Consider the following 15751-nt stretch of genomic DNA (forward strand, 5'->3'; position numbering starts at 1 on the left):
TGTTACAAGGAAGACATTACTGCTACATCCTCATCCTCCAGCCACTCTGTGGATTTAGCCTTTAATTTTCTTTTTAAAATGCCCAAGAACAAAACATTTCATAAGACCCAATACAAAATTTGTATCAACTTTTTTGATTTGCTGAAATTTTTCAGAATTTACGGTAGCTGTTTGGCCCAAAACGTTTTTTTATTTTATTTTTGGGACTGCCGGCACACTGAAAAATCAGTTATTTGCCCAGCTCTATAAATGATACCAACTGGAAATAACCTAGAGATGTGAAACCATTGTTACGCTAGTAGAAGAAAATCAGAAGGATATCTGGTGTAATAAATCAATGTATAAACAAATGAGTGTGCATGCACACTAATGAGTCAATCTATAAATAAAAAGGTCCCAATTTTGCAGGTTTCATTTAGGAAAAATCCCATTCCATTCAATGGAATTTGAATAAAACTTTTTCAAAAAGAAAATTCCCAGTCATGAGAGAATTTCTGCTTTAACGTTGACTATTTTGGAAAGTGCTGAGTGTATGAAAAAGGAAGCCATAGCAGAAATTGTTTTACAACCTTAACTACGGTGGTTATTGGTGCCTTCTGTAATAGGACTATCCAAGATGGGGTGCAAGTCATTGGCTAGCTTCATCTGGGTATATCTCACTGAATCAATTCCCTGCCATTGCAGAAGCCTCAGGTATTGGTGCAACTCAGTCCCTCCTGTTCTCTACCTCTGGCACATGATGGTTTAGTCTCCTGAGGGCTGTGATACTTTGGCCTAATTCTGGTTGTTGGCTTGGTGTGGGGTGGCTGGGTGATTTGTGGCCTGCGATATACAGGAGGCCAGACTAGATGGATCTGGTGGTCCCTTCTGGCCTTCAACTCTATGATTCTGTTGATTAAAGTGAGATGGGATACTTCTTTTCATGGACCTCCTATGATTGGTCCTTTATAAAGCTAAGTTTTAGTCTAGTTGGCATCTTGCTTCAGGACATCCTTGAGATAGCTCTGGGAAATGTTTCCAACAGTGTGTTATTATCTAGCTTTTACCTGTGCTCAGAGGAATAAAGAAAAAAGAAATTTTGAACTAGATATCACATGAAAGTGGAGGTTTCCCAACACACTGCATACATTGCAATTACGTTTTGATGTTTCTATCTATGAGAAATTGGTTTCCTAACATAGCAGACAGTAGAGTGTTGTTGGGTTTTTTTTTTGTTTTTGTTTTTTTGAGTGCCATTGACTTTCAATGGGATTTAGAAGCTGAAGTCACTGGCACTCCTGATAATTTTACCCATGGTATCAAATACATATTGAATAGAAGAGGTGGCAGAAAAGAGCCTTGCAGCACTCTTCATGAGAAGACCCCTTTCCCAATACTACGGTAGAGGACCACCCTGAGAAAAACAACCAATTACATAAAGGGCCACTCTGCAATAATTTGTGGCCAAACAGTATCAAAGACAGACGATGGATCTAGAAGAATCAGGAAGATGCCTGGTCTGTGTGAGGGACTAACAGGAAACCATCAGTTATCTCCACACCATGGTGAGATCTAAAACAAGATTAAATAAGAACATAAGAATGGCCATACTGGGTCAGATCAATGGTCCTTCTAGCCCTGTCTTCCAGTGGCCAATGCCAGGTGCCCCAGAGGGAATGAAAAGAACAAGGCAATGATCCATCCCCTATCATTATCCATCAACTCCCGGCTTCTGACAGTCAGAGGCTAGGGACACCCAGAGCATGGGATTGCATCCTTGCCCATCTTGGCTCATAGCTATTGATGGACCTATTCTCCATGAATTTATCTAATTCTTTTTTGAATCCAGTTATACGTTTGGCCTTCACAACATTCCCTGACAATGAGTTCCACTGTGTGAAGAAGTACTTCTTTATGTTTGTTTTAAACCTGCTGCCTATTAATTTAATTGGTTTCCAGTTGACCCATGGTTCTTGTGTTCTGTGAATCAGAAGATATCAGTTACTGCCAGAGTTGCTTCACCATAACCTCAGTAATCCTCCTCAAAACAGGAAGATTAGATAGAGGCAGCATGTTAACTGGTCAGGTGATCCCCACCAAGTCATGACTTCTAGAACAAAGGAATAATAGTTCCTTGTTTTAAGTAATGTTGGCACCTTTGTGCCTCCTTGGGGAGATACTGACTCTCTCCACCAGTAGTGGGCCTATAGTGGATTTTATCACTGTGAGGGACAATGATACAAATTGCAGGTTATGGGACCATAATTCCTAAAATCACCCCATGGATTGTCTACAAAATCCTGTTGTTACCACTGGCTCGTTATTATTTTTCTTGAAATACAAATAAACCAGTAAGCTTAAATGCAACCCCCCAGCATCCATGGAATGTTAAAATTAATAAATTAAGCATGTGGGAAATTATGAAAATAATAATTAAAAAGGGTTTGCTCCTACAATGGCCCACATGACATATTTTTGTCTTCTTACATGTAAATCATACCATTGTTACCTTTTATGATTAAATATATAGGATGTACAATGAAGTCAAGTTAACTGCATTGAAGGAAACTTTGGGCCCAATTCTGCAACTGGATGACAATGGACACAGGGCTCCAGTTGCAAGATTGCAACCTTAATCTCTAGTGTTTCTTGTTTTCTGAGACCTCCATTTTCAACCTTAAATAGTGCACTAATTTTTCCCAATTTGTCCATATATTCATGTTTTCCTTTAGAACCATGCTTTTTCATAAGACTATTTGAATTGGTGTCAACATTTGTAAACTCACAAATGAACTGAAGTGTTTTCATTTTAATTTCTAAAATAACTGCAAACTAAATTACTGCATCTTTTAGCTAGTTTGGAACTTTTTCAGGTAGACAAATCATCACTTCATTATGAAAACAATTTTAAATAGAGCTCTAGAAAAGTTGAAATGAGTGATCAGAGGAAGTTTAGCACAACAAACTGTGTGCTTTCAGCTGGGGCTAGTTATATTCTGTATTGTGGTATTATTTGAGCCCTTTCTATCCTGATTTTCTTTCACTTATTCAGAAAAGTAACCCAGCTACAAAATCAACTATTATTCGTAAGAAATATTTTTTTTTCAATTCACCTTAGTAGAGGGGCTCAAAACATAAAAACTGGATCAAGATTTTGAACCCCAAATTTGAGATGTACTCAAATCCAGGATTAAGGTTCAAACCACTATAAAAATCTGGGTTCAGAAGCCCAATGCCCCAATTCATCTAAGTTAAGAGCTTCAGATAAGAGGATTTGATTTGCCTCCATGGTAATATGATCAGGGCAAACAGCACAGTTTTCCTCTGGATTGGTGGATGTCATCTACATTTAAAAAACTGTTCGCACACTAGGGGCTCTCACAGTACTCAGGTGTACAGCAGCACTCAGGGTACTTCAGGAAGGGACAAAAGGTGGCTTCCCACCACCTTCCCCTTCTTCTTTTGGATCCTGGAGCCAGGTAGGGGATAGTTTGGCCCTCAGCAAAATTTAAAATGGCCACAGGGGTCATACATTAATGATTTTGTACCTATTCTTGAGATACTATAGTCATGCATTCCAGGCAATAGCTACAAATATCAGTAGCAACTTGAATGTCTTTTTCAGGGAGGCACTATCTATTTTCTCCCAGAAAAGGATGGTGTATTCCATGTGCAGTATGTTGTTTATTAAACATTTACATTCTGTGATTTTAGAATCTTTTTCTCCTTCCAGTTCCAATGTCTTCCAGTCATTTTGTTTGAACAGGATGAATGCAGTAGCTGAGGTAGTTTACTGGAGGTTGTTTGAAAGAGAGATTGTCTTTGACTCACTCCAGAAAGCAGAGCATTGGAATAGTGCAGAATTTTTATAAATATAGGTAATTACCAACAGAACTCTCTGCTGTGTATGTACTATGTGTTGAAACAGTAAGAATCCACTCATGCATCTAAACTTGAACATTTCAAACTTGTTTAATTTAACAAATTTAGAACATTAAAAAAAATCCGTTTTAGGTTCTCCCAACACATCCAGGGTCCTTCATTCCCTCGCTCTCCCCCACCCCTGTTCCCAAAGCACAATGTGGCCTGGAGCCCCCATGGCGTTCCCAGGGCGACTGACCCATTAAGAAGACCCTAGGATCCTTTAGAAAGAAGTAGTGCAGCAGCACCCACTGAAACATTAGGAGCCACCTGATGTCACATATATCCAGCCTCTGCACAGCCAGGACTCTAGAGATACGTAGCATTGGCAGCTCCCCTTGACTCCTCCCTATCAGCTCAAGAAGACTGTTACATTTAGCAACTCCAATGATGTCAGAAGTTCCAGACTCCATGAGCAGCTTCATGGGCCTGGGAGATTGAGTGTTGGGTGGGGAAGTGGGCCACCGAATAGTCAGACATCAGCTGCACCTTCACAGCCCCAGACTACATTAACATCAGATCATATTCTTTCTAACTGCTCAGTGCATTTGCTGTCCTCTGCCTTCTGTGGGGACTTGCACCTGCTCTTTGGGGAAGCAGCAGAGAGAGTGAGATGACCGGTAGCCTTCCTACTCCACTTGAGGCTGGCATCCCAAGGGAAAGAGGCCTTATACAGAGGGAGGAGGCCCATCATGAGAAGGAGTTGTGTGGACAGTGGAAATTGCTTTTAAAGAAGGCACTAATAATGCTGGATAAAGGGGTAATTGGGGATTGTCTGTACAAAAGGGGGATAATACATAAAATAGTGTGGAAAAGCAAGAGGAGCAAATGTAAAGAGAGCTCATGGGCCTATGGTTTGTTTATCCTTCTAAAAATTCCCTAGTTAAAATGTTACCTCATGTAAGTGCTGAATCTTAGCTCCTATTCTTCTCCTCTTCTCCCCTGTTCTGCTGTCCCTTGTCTTTAGAGTGTAAGCTAAAGAAGCAAGGGACTGAGTCTTTCTGTGGATGTGTGTAACACCTAGCACAACTGGGCTTCAATTCCTGATTTTTTCGGGGGTTACTAAAATATTAAGCAATTTCCCTCATATGTTGGGCCCCAATCCTAGAAAGAATTAGGCATGTTATTAACTGGATGTGCTATGAGCAGCCCCATTGAAATTATTGGGACTACTCAGAGTGCATAAAGTAAAATAACCATGCTCAAGTCTTGGGAGGACCTGGGGCTCACTCAAGAGGAGTGCTTTTCTAGGCAACATTTGCATCCTTGTAAATTTAACTCATATTCTTTCTCTATCCAATAAACACCAAACTTTAAAAGAAGTTATGGCCACATATTAAGGCCAGAGCGGACTCATTTCGGTACTACATGCTTCACCAAGGATGTCATTCTAAACAATGGAAATTTTTAAATGTTAAGAAGAGGCAGGTTATATCGTTCCACAATTGAAAGTTTCAGCTTAATATAAAAATAAATAAATACATAAATACATAAAAATCCACTTTCAGATAGGGGAAATTATTTCTGAGTGTAGGAGTTGGTAGAAAAATAAGGGTAGCACTTAAGATTAAGCAAGGTGTAGGAGGAAATGTCTGTAGAGGAGAAAGTGGAATTTAATATCCTTAAGAAACAAAGTTAAACCAAAAGGAAGCTAAAGTTATTCTATCCATCAGAAATACTACCAGTAAAAAGAGAATGCAAAGGTATAGAGCATTCTTTGTTACATTACATGGCTACTTGGTCTAGGTTACCTGGCTATTATGCTTTAAATACCTCAGTAACAGGACAAAAAGTGATTCATGAACATCTATACACTGGGTGCTGGTTGATCTCATTCATACCTCCACTTAAGTCTGACTGTGTACATGTTGCAAGCATAGATATTAGATTTGAAAATGGTCCTCAGAGCACTTGCCTGGTGGTCTCTGGAGAGCTGGGAAGTCCCAGGGTGCTGGCTCCTCCCCCTTGTTTCCAGCTAAGACAAATGGAACAGATGGGAGTGAATGGAGAGCAAAGGCAGACAATGGGTGAAGTCCTGGCCCCCATGAAGTCAGTTGTAAAACTCCCACTGACTTCAGTGGGGGGCCAGGATTTCACCCATTGTCTAATTGTATTAAAAAAGTATGAACATTCAAGACATAAACACTTTCCTCTTCTTACTTTCTCCAGCTAAGCAATTGCTTTAGTTCCAGGGATGTTGTGCAGTTGTGAAGGAAGGAAGTGGTCTGTGCAATGGCAAATCAGTGGGAGAGTGGTCCACAACACAGTCGCTCTAAGACATAATACTGCACACTATGAACAAACTTGTGAACCCCTTTATTAGTTGTTTATGTAAATCCCAATCCCCATACTAGTGTAGAATTGTTTCCCGCAGCATAATGTATCTTCTGCTTAGTCTAGTCTATATTTAAATCTCCTCATCACCACTCCTCCACAATCTAATCTGAATCCCAGGAACTCTGTCCGCCTATTCAACTGAAAAATTCCCAAACTTAATTTCATGCCATGACTCTAGGTAGAGGACTCATACTACCCTCGTCACTGAGGCATTTGAGCATTAACTAATTGTCACTGAAATATCAAATATATGGTCCAGTTTATTCTTCTTTTCCATATGCAGCCTGGGGAATTTTTCTCCTAGTTCTTTTTCTTTCTTTTCCCCTTTCCTACTCCCACCCCACCCAACTTTGTTGCGCTTGTGGAGACTGTGGGAAAGCTATATTTGAGATTGTGACAGGGTGCTCGGCAGGAACACCTGACCCAGCCCTCTGTCATGCCAGCTCCAATTATGGGGGGTAAATTGAAGCTGGCTAGAGAAACCTGTGCCTGATTGGCAAAGGGAAAACAGCTGTCTGCCTGATTAGCCTGGGGCTGCATAAAAGCCTCAGAGGAAAGAAGCTAAGGGGGCAGACAGAAAGAGGGAAGCACTTCTTTCCTGGCTGTAGAGAGTGAGACGTCCCTAAGGCTGAAACCCCCAAACTGTGTGTGATGAGAAGGTGGGGGGGAATTGTACACTGTAAATAAACTGCATCAGTGATTGCTGAGCCAGAAGGTCTCTGAGTGGTTTTTGGAGCAGAGGCAGGAGCAAAGCGAGCCCTGCTAGGCCCTGTTACAGAGATGAGTTTTACCACTCTGCTTGAAAGCAATTTGTGGTCTGCAGCTCTTCCATAGTCTTGAAGTGACTGCTGAAAAAGCTCTGTCTCCTGTTCTCATGACTTTCACCTTCAAGATAGGCAGTTTCATATTCAGTGAGTAACATATTAGTCTAGGATGACTGTTGTCAGATATGCAGAAGCAGCCTCTTAAGAAACATGGGTCAGTTCCATGCAGGGATTTAAGCATGGGGATGTAGGCCTTGAATTTGACCCAGTGTTTCCAATGTCCATAGTATACATTTCCATCCACCAATGAAATGCCAGTCTAGTTCCTGTTTTTAGTGTTCATGTTGGAGATTCAGAAGAAATACTAAGAACTGAAATTACACTGGGACATGAATAATCCTCAACTTTAGAAGTAATCACCCCAGGACAAGATTAAGGCACACTGATGCTGCCGTGTGAAGGATCTGCACTACTTATAGCTCATGGATAAATAATAAATGAAGGGGTTAATTTCCATGGTTGGCAATCCAGCACCTCTTTTAAGTGCAATGCTAAATTAATTTAAAATAAGTGTGACAGACTGCTGGAAAACAGCACTCTGGTCATTGCAACTACAAGTAGTTGCTCTGGAGTAGCTGTGATTAGGAAGAGCTGTGCCAAATTGATGGATTGGGATGAGCTGAGGAGAGCCCAAAAGCAGGGCCAGCTCTAGGCACCAGCAAAACAAGCTGGTGCTTGGGGCGGCACATTTTTAGGGGCGGCATGGCCGGTGCCAGAATGCCGCCCCTAAAAATGTGCCCCGCCGCCCTAGCTCACCTCCGTTGCTGCTGCCTCGCGCACCGCTACTCGCCCTCCCTCCCAGGCTCTCAAACCTGGGAGGGAGGGGGAGTCTCCGAGTGGCCGCGGCAGGGGCGCCGCTTCTCCCCCTCCCTCCTAGGCTTGAGAGCCTGGGGGGGGGAGAGGAGGCAGGGAAGGGGCGGAGTTGAGGCGGGGCCGGGGGTAGGGTAATTAAAAAACGGGGGGGCGGCCAAAATTGTTTTTGCCTTGGGCGGCAAAAATCCTAGAGCCGGCCCTGCCCAAAAGGCTGATTAGCACGCCATCCAAGAGGTAGAAAAGGCATAGGAAGGAAGTGCTAAGGAGGAAGAGGCAGGCTGGCAGAGCCAGGAAAGATTTCTCAGGGGGAAGATACCTTCTGTCTCCCCCCACCCCTCGTTGGCCAAGTGAGCTAAGGATTGCTTGATAGTATAAATACAGAACTGCATGAGTTTGTTTGGGTGACAGGGAGAACATGGTGAAATAAACCATGAGGAGTTTGACTAGGAGGTCTCCAAGCGGTTTGTTGCTCGAAAAGAGATAGGAGCCAGACACCACCCTGTCATAAATAGATTTCTATCCAGACAACTACACACCACTAACCTTACTACCCATATATTATATACCTGCATAAATCTGACATTTGTCTTTATGCATCATTTGTAACATTTATAATCAGACTTACTCTTAAAAATACCTATAGAGTGATCCCAGGCTGACAGTTTAATAGCTTTATCTCTAACTACTGTTCACAGAAAAAGCTCAGAGGAACAAAAGTGGCTATGTATGGATGACAGAATCCCTGATATTTCAAATGTAACAAATTTTAAAGCAAAGATGTATTTACTGTTCCCTGTGTAAAATCATGATACAGACTTAATAACGATCCTACTATAAATTCAATAAAAACAGAATTTTTCCTTGTCCCCTGGCAGAGTATGAGAGAAAGTTGGCTTCAGGCACTTTGCAATGGATACTTGACTGAGCCATCTTCATAGCAATTCTTAATTCTAGCTCTGCCTTGCCATAGAAGAGAGACTCAATGTTTTATACTCCTGAGTTGGAGCTAATGAGATCTGCTGGGCAAGTCAGCAGAAAAGCTCTGTACCTCCAAGCAGAGTCATCGAACCTAACCTCCCCAAAAAAACCCAGTACCTGCCCCCCCAAATGGTTATATCCAAACTCTCATTGTTACTGTAACTCCTGTTTATAAACATATATCCCAGCAAAAACAAACAAAAATCCATTTTCCTGTTATGAAAAACTAATTATACAGGGATGGTTGTTTCAAAGTCCTGGGAATTTGCCATTTTCTATAGTATATATGAAGTGGCTGGAGAAAATGTGTCAGACAGGGTCTTAAAGGTCATTAGACTGTCTTACCCTCTCGGCACTTATGTTGGCTACTAGTAACACATTATCAGCCCTACGGTATGTCATGTAGTTACTTCTGATAGTACAAAAATATGCCACTCTCCTAAGTTGCTTGATTAGAAACTGTTCAAGGAGGGATTAACTTGAATCCTTGACATGGCCTTTTGATGTTACTCCAGACCCCAAACAATTAGACTTTGGCCTGGTCTGCACTAGAAGATTAAGTAGGCTTAACTAGGTTGCTTAGGGGAGTGAAAAATCTACACCCATGAGCGGCAGAGTTAAGCAAACCTACCCCCCAGTGCAGACAGCCCTATACCAATAAAATAATTCTTCTGTCAGTCTAGCTATCACTGCTCAGGGAGGTGGATTACCAATGCTGACAGGAGACCCTTCCCATTGGTGTAGGTAGTGTCTACACTGAAGAGCTACAAGATTTGACATAGCTACACTCTATCATAGCTGCACCCATTCCTAGCTAATCTTCTGTCATCATTAGAGCTATTCAGAAAATTCAGGGGGAGGAGATGGGGCACTTGCAAACTTATTTTTTTCCATTTTCTGACCATCTCGAATCAGAACATGATCAATGTATCATGGTTACTTCTGCTCTTGGTTAAAGTCACCCATTGTGTCATCATAGCTCCAAAAGGTGGGCATTTCTCTTGCCTCTGAAACTGGTTAAATCTTAGCTGTACCATGTCACAACAAGATTGGCCCATTGTCATAGAAATTACATCCCCTCCCCTTAGCAACTTTAAACAAAAACTTCATTTGTGTTGTGGAAAACCAGTTCACTCTTCAATGGAGGGGATATAAATAGGGGAGTTAGAAGCAAATATACATTTGCTAGAGAGCTGGTCTGAAAAAGGAATTTCCATCCCATGGTCAATTCTGACACTTAAAAGTTTGTTTGTTTAAGTTTGTTCAGTTCAGAAAGAAAACAGGCCTATTTTCCACAAAATGGAAATTTCCAAAAATCTATTTGGAACCATTGAAATATTTTGTTTTAAACTAAAAACCTAATGTATAAATGTAGTAAAATTAATATGTCAGAACAAAATAAGATGAAATGGTTTGCTTCTGCTTTATCAAAACAATAACGTGGTAAGAAATCTTTCTTCCTTCCATCAAAACTGTCATCAAAATTGACACAGTCCTGTAATAAGTGTAGATTTTGACAAAACTACATTTTCCAAAAGAAAAACATTCAGCTCTAGTTTGAAGGTTTGTGCAAAAAGCAGGAAAGTGCATAGAAGAGAATCCTCTGCAGAGGGTTAAAAAGAGCAATATAGACAGGCTAATCTACTGATGTTCTTAATAGAAGTGAAGAGTTTATTAAACCCTAGAATAGAGCAACAGCAGAGAGCAAACAGTAAGTGGTAAAATAAAAAGGCCAGTGCATTTGTAAAGTCTATTATAGTTTGGCATGTGGCCAAAAAAAAAAGAAGACGAAGTCAGACCTGGAGAGAACCAATTCAAACTAGTTTCAGAGGAGGTTGGTTCTTGCAGGAAGAGCTGTTTGCTCTAAAGGCGGATTGTGATGGGGCTTTGCAACATCCCGCTGTGGGCTCCACAATGCCAACCCCAAGAGAAAAACAACAGGAAAGCTGAGTTCTCAAAGCTTGCCTAGAGAGAATTCCCCCAGCGCAGCCATTCTGGAAACTACAGAGACCTAGTCCTTCAAGGGCTAAAGCAGCTAGCAACAGCCAGTCATGGCCCTGCTGGCCCAGATAAAAGGAGCTGCGTGGCCTCAGCAAGTCAGTTCCTAGCTGGAACCAGAGGAGGGAGGAAGGGTACTCTGGTCTGGTTGATAGAACCTGACCATTAGACAGAGTTTATGGCTGGCTGAATTTACATAGTTGGGATTGCAGGAAGTAGAACCTGAAGATGTTGGTCTGAGGTAAGGCTGGAAATAAAAGGGCCCAATAGGCAGGAGGCCCAGGGAAATAGTAGTGATAGATTGGATTAAGGAGTATGTGGCTGCTGTTTATAGGGTCTCTGAGTTGGAATCTGGAGTAGTAGGCAGGCCTGGGTTCCTCTATTGGCCACAGGTAAATTGCCATAAACCCTAAGAAGGGGACAAGGGTAATTAGGAAACCCAAACAAAGGGTTGAATTTAAAGGGCCCAGAGCAGGGGCTGAAGACACCAATGAGAGTAAATAGACTGTTTGTTTATTGGACTCTTTAATACTCTGGAAGAGATGCACTTGGACTTTGTGACTTGGCCAGAAGGCCAAGCCACTGAAGACGTGCCAAGGTCAGCTGACAGCCTGCAGGGAGTACCAGGGATGAAAAAAGGAGTGTGATATCATACCCAGCTGCTTGGAGGTGTTCACAAGGCGAATGCCGCTTTACAAGGTCCTATGTTGAAGGTGGGGAGGAAGAGCGCACACAGCCTAGGAAGACCTGGCCCAAGGAAGTAGGCGGGCAGGGGACTGGACTCGATGACCTCTCGAGGTCCCTTCCAGTCCTAGAATCTATGAATCTATGAATCTATGATGTGTCATGGTACGATCCTATTAAACTGACTGATGATTAATGGAAACAAACTGAGCAGTGGTTTTCACAAATAAATGTGAAGTAGTTTATATAAAAGAGAACTTCCTTTACATCCTTTTATACAAACTTCCTTTAAACTCCTATATAGCACAGAGATAATTCCTTAGCCCTGGTCTACAGTACAGTATAACTAGGTCGCTCAGGGGTGTACTGACCAAACTCCTGGTGTAGACAGCGCTATGTTGATGGGAGGGCTTCTCCTGTCCATGTAGCTACTGCCTCTGGGGAGGTGGAGTACCTACGCTTACAGGAGAAGCTGTCCCATTGGCGTAGGTAGCGTCTTCAGCAAGTACTACACTGGTGCAGTGCTGTAAGTGTAGACAAGCCTGAGAAGGAGGCCTGGGATGTGTGAGGAACAGACTGAACTTCTTTTACATTCCAGAGACGCTGGTGGTGATGTCCCCATGCCACAAAGCGGGATTATGTGTTTTCCTTTAACCTTTCCCATTTTTCCTTATTTTTTTTTAAATTGATTGCTGTTTAATAAATTGTATTTGCTTTGAACTGTATGTAATGATCAGTGGGTCAGGGAAGCATCCAGTGCAGAGAGAGCACCCCGGAGTGGGGACACCCTAGCCCCCCCCCAAGTGACCACGACAAGGTTAGGGGTTGAGCCCCCCAGGAATCCTGGGCCCAGCCTTGTTGGGGTTACGCGGACTCTGCCACACAGGAGAGTGGAAGGGGAGTCCTCAAGGTCAGACAGGCCTCTGGGTAAAGGGAGTGGGAGCGAGGACTCAGGGTACGCCTACACTACCCGCCAGATCGGCGGGTAGTGATCGATCTATCGGGGATCGATTTTATCGCATCTAATGTAGACGCAATAACATCGATCCCCGATCGCTCTGCTCTCAACTCCAGAACTTCACCGCGGCGAGAGGCGGAACAGGAGTTGATGGGGGAGCAGCAGCGGTTGACTTGCCACCATCCTCACAGCCAGGTAAATCAACCTAAGATACGCCGACTTCAGCTACGCTATTCGCGTAGCTGAAGTTGCGTATCTTAGGTCGATCCCCCTTCCCCAGTGTAGACCTAGCCTCAGATCCTTTAGCTAGCCCACTTCACCGGGGTAGTGTATAAGCCAGGAAAATTCCCCACAATAGCAAGACCATTCCCCCGCTTACATAAAGTTCCACTTGTTCAACTTGACCTGCATTCAGCTTTACTCTTTGCAAATGAAACATGGTGGCAGTGTTTGAGCTGTGAGTTGTCTGCAGTGCAGCAGGTGGCAGCATGAGCTATGGAACCCAATTTGAATCCCCCTAAAGTGTCGGATTTTGCAGACATAAACCTAGTCCAGTGATGGACCTGGTGGAAGGAGGAGTTTGAGCTGCATGCAGATGTGACCATGCAGAAGGATGACAGCAGCAGGAAAATACAACTACAAGTTTACCTTATTGGGGAACAAGGCAGAGAGATCTGCACCACTCTGAAACATACCAGTGCTCCAAGCCTCACAGCAATCCTAGGAGCCCTGGGGGCCTGTTGCTCCCTAAAACAGAACAAAACTGTCCAGCAACACAGGTTTTTCACTAGAGACCAATCTGAAGGGGAGGGGCTAGTCCCTGTGTCACTGCACACTGGCTGCTACATGCAATTTTGGGGATTTAGCCGTGGTCTACACTGGCGGGTGTGTGTGTGTGTGTGTGTGGATCTAAGTTATACAACTTCAGCTATGTGAATATTGTAGCTGAAGTCAACATACTTAAATCGACTTACCGTGGTGTCTTCACCGCAGTGAGTCGACTGCTGCTGCTCCCCCGTCGACTCTGCCTGCGCCTCTCGCGGCGCTGGAGTACAGGAGAGGGTTCAGGGGTCGATTTATCGCATCTAGACTAGACACGATAAATCAATCCCTGCTGGATTGATCACTGCCCGCCGATCCGGCAGTTAGTGTAGACATACCCTTAAACTCCCTAATGCAGGGGTCCCAACGCGGTGCACGCAGGCTCCATGGCCCCCGCACGGGCATCTAAGTGCACCCGCATACTGGCCAGTGGACAAGCATCCGCTGAAATGCCATCGAGAAGCAGCGTCATCCAGAGGCGTCGCTGCCGAAATGCCACTGATTTTCAGCGGCATTTTGGCGGCAACGCCTCTGGATGACACTGCTTGTTGGCGGCATTTTGGCGGCGATGCCTATTGACATTGCCGCTTGTCGGCGGCATTTCGGCAGATGCTCGTCCGCCGCCACGGTTCTCCATGGCTTGTTGTCTGGCACCCGCCAGACGAAAAAGGTTGGGGACCACTGCCCTAATGTAATGGAATGCTAATATGCATTATACCGTTCAGCCACTAGGTGGCATTGCATGTAAAATACCTTATTTAAATGAACCTGAGCCATACCTGGCAGAGCATTACAGGATCTTTTGCCAAACATACCTGGTGTGTATAAGCAAGCTCTGTAATCTGTCTAGCTCTGATACAAGAGTATGACACCTCATTCAGGACGGGATAGCCTGCGGCACTTGGTATCACCACCTGTGAGACTGGTTGTTCCAGGAAGGCAATCTGATGTTAGACAGATTCTTAGACATGGGACATGCGGATGCAGTGGAAGCCTCAAGAGAGAATGAAAGCCATAGGAGACAATACCCAGAGAGACGATACAGAAAACTCAGAATGGAGAGACAGACAACCATCCAGAGGCCAACTCTACAGGGAGGGAGGAGACTGCAGAAAGATAGTTTGCTAGAGTCAGAGATAGATGACAGAGAGACAGAGATCAGTCATTCCTGGTGAGATCACCTGCTGCGGAGACCACACTATCTCAAAGACTATGTAACTAGCTGGGTCTGTGATAGAGATGAGACTCCAACTCAGCTCTGTGCTAGCAACCTCTGGCCAAAGGATTTGGTATTATGAATAAAATTGGAATCAGAGGTCCCTGGAGGGACAGTTATTGAGGGGCACCAGTGGAACAGGGAATGCAGGGAGTTATGCCAGAAGCAACTCTGCTCTATGGGCAGAATAATCCACAGGGTTTAATGAAGTTCCGCATAACCTGCCTTCAGCATCATACTTTGTGAATGACACACTGAGGTTCCAATATGTGGGTAAAGGCAGCTGAAAAATGGGTGAGCAGGTGGCACCTTCACCCTTGCATGCAGCAGAATTGAGATCTGTCAGCAATGCCTAGGCCATAGTGGAGGAAAAGCTTGTTGGTGGAGGCATGGCCAGTGGATCCAGAGTTATATGTACACATTGGATAAGTATTCCTGCATTGGAGTTGCACAGGCCTCTACGAAGGTCTCTATTCCAGCTGCTAGGCTGGATCAGCAGTCATGGAAAAGCTGTGAGGTTATTCCACATTCTGCCTGCACATGGGGGATGGATACCATTGCCCCAAGTCACAAGAGGCTTTTTCTGGAAAGTCCACTTACTCACTGATGAGTATTTTTAGTATTAAGCGTTATCAGTGTGCTTGGTATATGACACAAAAATCGAGAGAGCCCTTGCTTAGAAGAGCTTACCATCTATTAAATGGGTGCAGAAGTCAAGGCTAATTGGAAGAGCTAGAGATCCCTGGGGTAATACAGTATGTTACAGCATAATGTATTTTCTTACTGTGTAAAAGAGACACCCCTCCACACCTTTGGTTAACACTTTTTTCTCTCACTGAAATATGAAATTCCCAATTTTTTTGGCTGCAGTTATGCAATTTTCCTGGAATGAGGCTCTGGGAAATAAAATGAATGATTATTTTTGGTGTTAATTTGGCAAACAAATATTTTGCAAGATGACTAAAATAGATGAACAACAGATGTGACATGAATTTCAACAATACAAGCTTCGTGTAGCTGATTTTGACCCCAATCCTGCTAACTTTTTAGCATGTGCTTAAATTTATGCACATGAGTAATCCCATTGACTTTTGTCTGCACAACACCGCTTCAAAAATTAAGCTTTTAACCCAACTCTTTTTTTCCATCTAAAAATGTTAAGACAACTTTATTTTGCTTTTACTGTAATTTTCATTGTATTCCAGGAGTCTCAGCAATTAA

The sequence above is a fragment of the Terrapene carolina genome, unplaced genomic scaffold, assembly GCF_002925995.2.
Source record: "Terrapene carolina triunguis isolate 2854851 unplaced genomic scaffold, T_m_triunguis-2.0 Scaffold66, whole genome shotgun sequence".
Taxonomy (NCBI): Eukaryota; Metazoa; Chordata; order Testudines; family Emydidae; genus Terrapene; species Terrapene triunguis.